The sequence below is a fragment of the Ceratotherium simum genome, chromosome 22 (assembly GCF_057802395.1).
Source record: "Ceratotherium simum simum isolate JZ-2026a chromosome 22, ASM5780239v1, whole genome shotgun sequence".
NCBI classification, from domain to species: Eukaryota; Metazoa; Chordata; class Mammalia; order Perissodactyla; family Rhinocerotidae; genus Ceratotherium; species Ceratotherium simum.
The window spans coordinates 33,875,015-33,881,014 of NC_141921.1; the positions used below are offsets into that span (position 1 = coordinate 33,875,015).

The 6,000-nt window shown below is 47.7% G+C and overlaps 1 protein-coding gene across 4 annotated transcripts in view; it reads right to left on the bottom strand.

Moving 5' to 3' along the window:
* Positions 1-2,792, bottom strand: part of ZBTB40 (zinc finger and BTB domain containing 40) — an 81,680-nt gene extending 78,888 nt beyond the window's left edge. For all 4 annotated transcript variants that reach the window (XM_004425695.3, XM_087446602.1, XM_087446601.1 and 1 more), the window contains exon 1: positions 2,656-2,792. The gene's annotated coding sequence lies outside the window, so the exon portion shown is untranslated. The remainder of the gene's footprint in view (positions 1-2,655) is intronic.
* Between the last annotated feature and the right edge of the window lie 3,208 nt (positions 2,793-6,000).

The window sequence follows — 6,000 nt, forward strand, 5'->3', positions numbered from 1 at the left end:
ATTAATCTGTAACGGGCCCAAGCGCATGCAGCTCTGTTGGCAGTAAAGCCGGGTTCAAGGTGAGGGACCAAGAGCACAGGCCCGGGAACCACAGCCCAACCACTCGCCTCTTCCCGTTCTGCAGCACTCCAAGCTCTTGCCACCTCACGGTCTCTGAACTCGCTGAAAAATTCTTCCTGCCAACTTCTCTCTCTTCCCTTCTTGCTAGACTGGATCCCTGTCACTCAACAAGTTTCAGCTTACACTACGTTTCTCAGGAGGGGCCTTCTGGGCCTATCCTGGTTAAAAGGTGGTCTCCCAGGTCAGCACTGTTTTGTTTTCTTTATAGCAGTTGCCACAATTTGGAGTAATTTATTTCTTTACTGTCTTAGACACTAGGTTTTAGGTCCATCTTGCTCACCCTGGTAACCACAGGGCCTAGCACAGTGGTGACTGGTACACAGCAGGCATGCAAATATTTGGTGAGTGAATGGCCTATTTGTTTAATATTTGCCAGATGCCAGGTTGTGGGCACTGGCTAGCTGCTGATACAAGAACAGGTAAGGTGTGGTCCCCGCCCTGAAGGACCTCCCGCGCTTAGGAAAGAGAGTACACAGATGGAATAATGCAGGGTGGTGAGTGTGATCGGTTTAGGTTCAGATCCCAGCTCCCTATGCATTATCAATGTAACCTTGGACACCCCTCCTGAATCTCAGTTTCCTCATCTCTAAAAATGAGAATATTAATACTACCTATCTCACAGTGTTGGTGTGAGGATTGATAATCCTGTAAGCACACAAGAATCACTCAATAAATATTAACTACTAATTTTATTATGATGTATCCAGCTGTATTTGAAATGATCTTTGTTTACAGGTATACCATCCCTCAAAGCCCCAACAGAATTTAAATTCCATTGGAAGGGCCGAGATCATGTTGATCTTGTGCACCACTGTATTTCCAGGAATTTAAACCTTCCCTAGTATACAGTAAGTGCTCAACAAATACTGAATGATTAATGAATGCATGCATGCAAGCATGGAGTGTTCTGAAACCATTTGTTAGTTAGACTAGTGATGAATACCTAGGTTTGGGAACACCTGCCATAAAAGAAAGACATCTAAATTAGCAAGTGAGGTGTGGCAGAAATTTGTTGATTTAGCCAAGTAGAGAAAGTTTTCACTTTGAGGTTGTAATTAAATCTCCATAAACCATACGAAGATTTGGATTCCATTCCAAGGAAAAACCAATAGTCTCAGATTGAGCGATTTGAAAGAATCAAGTCCAAGCAGTATGAGGTGCATCACCAGGGAAGGGGGCTCCCAGGGATGAGCTTAATTTGCTGAGCCTAATCTAGTACACCTTTAAATAGCTTATTACCCTCTCAGAATCTCGGCTTCCTACTCTTGCAAAACGGACACGTGGGCACTTACTCACAAAGCATGGTTGGCACAAAAATGCTGTGTATGAATATAAACAGAGCATCTGGGTTATTGTAGGCGCTGGCTGGATGGTATTATTGTTATCCAAAGTAGGGGAAACAATTCCCAGGATAAATAATAAATCAGTAAGACCAGAAGAGGTCATGGAAGCCAGTGTTTGGTCCACAAAAGAACTCCAGAGCCAGTCCTGATGGCCAGTGGTTGAAGTTCTGGAGAGTGTGCTTCTGTGCCAGGTTTGGTTCCCCGTGTAGAACTACACCACTCCTCTGTCAGTAGCCATGCTCTGGCTGCAGCTCACATGGAAAACTAGGACTTACAACCAGAATATGGAACTACGCGCTGGGGCTTTGGGGAGGGGGAAAAAAAAAAAAGAGGAAGATTGGCAACAGATGTTACCACAGGGTGACTCTTTCCCAGAGGGAAAAAAAAATTATAAAGAACTCCAGATCCAGGGGCAGTTGTAGCTGAGTTTCCCACCCCATGAGACGGGACCAGAGGCATCGTGAAGGACAACACTGACCCAATCTACGTGTGTCTAGGGCAGGGGTCGCACGCTTTTTCTGTGAAAGGCCGGACAAAAATGTTTTCGGCTTTGCGGGCCAAGCCATCAAAGCCAGGCGACAGCTGTCGCAACCACTCAACTTTGCTCTCCTAGCAGGAAAGCAGCCAGGGACAATACGTAAACAACGCACATGGCTGTGTTTCATGAAACTTCATTTACGGACACCGGACTATCTGGGTTCACAAATTATGTGAAATATTCTTCTTTTCCCCCCAGCCATTTAAAAAAGTAAAAGCCGTTCTCTGTTCCCGGCGGACAACAACGGGAGGGGGCTGCGGGGCGGATGTGGCCCAAGGCCCTGACTTGCCGACGCCGGTGCATGGGCTTGGCGGGAGGGGGACGAGCCTGCGAGCAGCAGCGGCGAGCGGAGGCTCCCATCGCGCCGGGCGGCGGGCGGTGCGGCGACGGCAGGCCCGGGCGGGGACCAGGCCGCACCGACCGCCCGGGCCCCGCGGACTCCCCGCCGGAGACTCCAGCCGAGCCTGCGCTGGGGATGCGGGCCGCCCCCGGGGGTCCACGTCCCGGAGCTGGGGAGGTGGCTGGGACTCGGCAGAGCCCGGCGCAGTTCGCCACGCGGAGGGGTCTCTGCGCGCCCCTCATTCGGGGCGCCTCTTGGGCCTCAGCTGCACAAGGGGTCTCCACGCTGAGTCCCAGCCCCGTTTCTATGGTTACCTGTTCAGCACCGATTCAAACTGCCGTTCTTTATTGACAGCGCCATAGAGGACACGAACACTCCTGCCCGAAGGGAACAATAAAGCTTTCTCCATTCAACAGCGCCAGAAACGCCAGGAGGCGGCCATTTTGAGGCCGGCGCGGAACGGGTATAAGCCGGGAGGGGCGGCCCGGCCTGCCCCGCGCGCCGCAGTCACGTGCTGGGGGCGGGCCTCGGGGGCGGGGCCTGCGTCGCGCGCGCGCTATCCGGTGCTAGGACGCTGGGGCGAGCCGGTTGCTGACCTCTGTCTGACCTCTAACCTTTGACCACTCCTTCCCATCCCCATACTCCCTTAGTAAAGTTCTAGTAAGGTTCCGCGCCCCCTCGCTGGGGAGCACTAGGGTTAGGATCTTTTTTCAAGTGGACACAAAAGGTTTCTTTACATTTTTGAAAACACGTTCACGTGCAAGGCGGAGACGTGACCTGAGCCGCGTCCCAAGGCTCGTTCTCATTGGTGGAGAGGCTTAGCGCCGCTCGGTCGTGAGAGGCCAACAGACCCACGTATGGGCCAATCGTGGGCATTGAAGGCATTTTGATCCCGCCCCTCCCTCCTCCCGGTCTTGGGATTTAGGACTTTGCGGGGAAAGTGCACATAGCTTTTCTTTTCCTCAGTTTCCCTTTCTCACACGCTTTGTTGCACACTGTGCGTTCCACGTTGGAGCTCCTCTTGCCACCCTTGTAATCCAAACAGATGAAGTCAGACCCAGACAGTATCAGACAAGTTAAGTCACATCAGTGCTGGCCCACTGAACCTCACGCTGTCACTCTGGCATTGACACGCAGCCAATTTTTCTGTCACTGCCAGTCGTGCCGCCCAAATCCAGTTGTCTCAGTGCAATGCCGAGATCCCTCTGTGGTTACAGCTGTTACTCCACAGTGTCAATATTCAGTCGTTCTGAGAGCTGTCATTGTCAGAGTGACCCCACTCTGTCACCGTTTTTAATCAAAAATTCAATCTACTGAGCAGAGCTGTCACTCGCATTGTTACTGTCATCCAGTCCATCATTTTTTACTGTCGCTGTCTGACGTGTGATCCCTGTCAATGACCACAAACTTCAAACAGTTCTGTACAATATAACGTTTGGACTGTGTGCCCAGCTGTCACCCTTTCAAGTTGTTTTCACTGTCATTGTCACTCAGCTACTTTGACTGCTGCATAGTCAAGCCAATATTTAGCAGGCCCCTACTGGGTACACAGCTGTCCTTGTTACTGCCCAATTAGTCACTTTCACTATTATACTCACAAATCACTGTCACATTCAGGGTCAGAGTTACTGCAGCTGACATTCAGTCACTTTTGTAGTCACTGGAAGCCACACCACAGCTGTTGTGTCTCCCGATCACTCATTTCCAGTATCTCCTGCATTCTCCTTTAGTGGGTCCCCAGTAGAGGGTTGCCAGATTTAGCAAACACACACCTAGAATGGTGCCGGGCACATGGTGGGTGCTCAAGAAATATTTGTTGAATTAATGGATTTAAAAAAAAACAGTATTATTGTCAATGTACTGTATGTGAATGTGGATAACTTGAGGCTTATCAGTCTCAAACAATAGGAATAGTTTGCAGGCACAATTTGTTCTCCCTGTTCCACTTAACAAAACTCTGTGTCCTATAGGGACTAGAAGGAGAAAGCATGAGAACTGTGGCTACCGTGTGCACGCTGAATTCCTGGGACTATGGTTACAAAGAATAGGACTTTTTTTTTTTAAGTTTTTATTGTTATTTTTTAAAGTTTTTATTTCTTATTTTATTTCATGTTTTAAAACAAAAACATGTTTGTTGTAGGGTATTTAGAAAATAAAGGAAGGACTCTTTCCTTCTGAATGATTGTTTTGGACATAACAAAGAATGCCTTCCCCCAGTAGACCACCACACACCCACACATAGTCAACAGGTCAATGACCGCAGTTTATCCATAATTGTTTACGTGAGGTTTTGCATTCTTAGAAATTCCCATGGGACTGCCTTGCCTACAGTTCATGAAGAACAGCATAGGGTCACGGAGAGCAATGGCCCTTGCTTCTGGCTGGCCATCACATGAGAGAAAAATGGCTGGACCCTCTAAGGACCTCGTCTCTCTGGAGAGCCTCAAGGGTTTTGGAGAAATAACTCGTGCGTTCCAGTCTCCAGAGGACCCAATCCTTGACCTTGAAGGGGAAGGTCTTGGGGACTTTTCACCCTTTTTTTTTTTTTTTTTACCTTGACAGAAAATGTTTCCAGGCGATGCGTGAGGTGGCTCTAGCTAAACTACCAACTGTTTCCAGAGAGACTACTACGTACCAGGTCACTGGGGTGAACAAAACATGGTCCTTGCTCTGGTAGGAAATAACAGAGCCACCACCACTTCTACTGCTAGTATCAGCAGTCATCATTTATCTCGCTCTTATTCTCTGCCAGGTACCATGCCAAGCTCTTTACCTAGACTATCTCATTGAATTCTCATAACCACTCAGTGAGGTAGGTAACATCATTACCTGCTTTTATACAGGAGAAAACACAGAGTCAGAGAAAGTAAATAATTTGCTGAAGGTCACACAGCCACTAAGCAGTGGAGTTGAGGTTGAAACCTAAGAAGTCTGACTCCTGAGCCTTTACTTTTTCCCCCAGATTAATTAATTGTGGTGTTTTACAAAATATATATGTTCATTTTAAAGAATTTAAGGATTACAGAAAAATACAAAGAAGAGAGTTAAAACAGAATCACTATAAATCCTACCACTTAGCAGTAACATATCATAGACGAGCGTTTCTCCATCTCTGAGCATATATACATATAGGTAGGTAGATGGAGAGATAATGATAATAATGACAGTTTCCCTCCAGTAAGCCCTATGTGCTGCACACTGTTCCAAGGGCTTTCCATGAATTAACACATTTAATTTACTCAGAGAGATGGATAGATATAATTTTATTAAAATGAGCTCATTTAACATCTTCAGGCTTCACATCAGCAGCCAACCACCTGGTGATGTTTTTCCCCAAATCTGGTTCTTTCCTCGGTCTTTGCTGTATTCTCGCCACCTTCCAATCAAATCCTAAGCCCAGAATCCTTGGGCTGCAAGAGCTGAGTCTTTAAATAGCACCCTCTGCACAGCTGCTGCCCAGTCAGATGTCTCTGCTGCTCCCCAAGGCAGCGGTGTTATTTGTAGAAGTGAAGTTTGCTAGAGGCTCAACACATGTTTTTATTTATTAGAGTAGGTATCTGGGCCTTGGCATTCTTTTTCCCGGCTTTCTAAGTGTTAGAATTTCACTACCCTTTTCTCCGATCCAAATGAAGCTTAGTCTTCAGAGCTTGCCCAGTGGA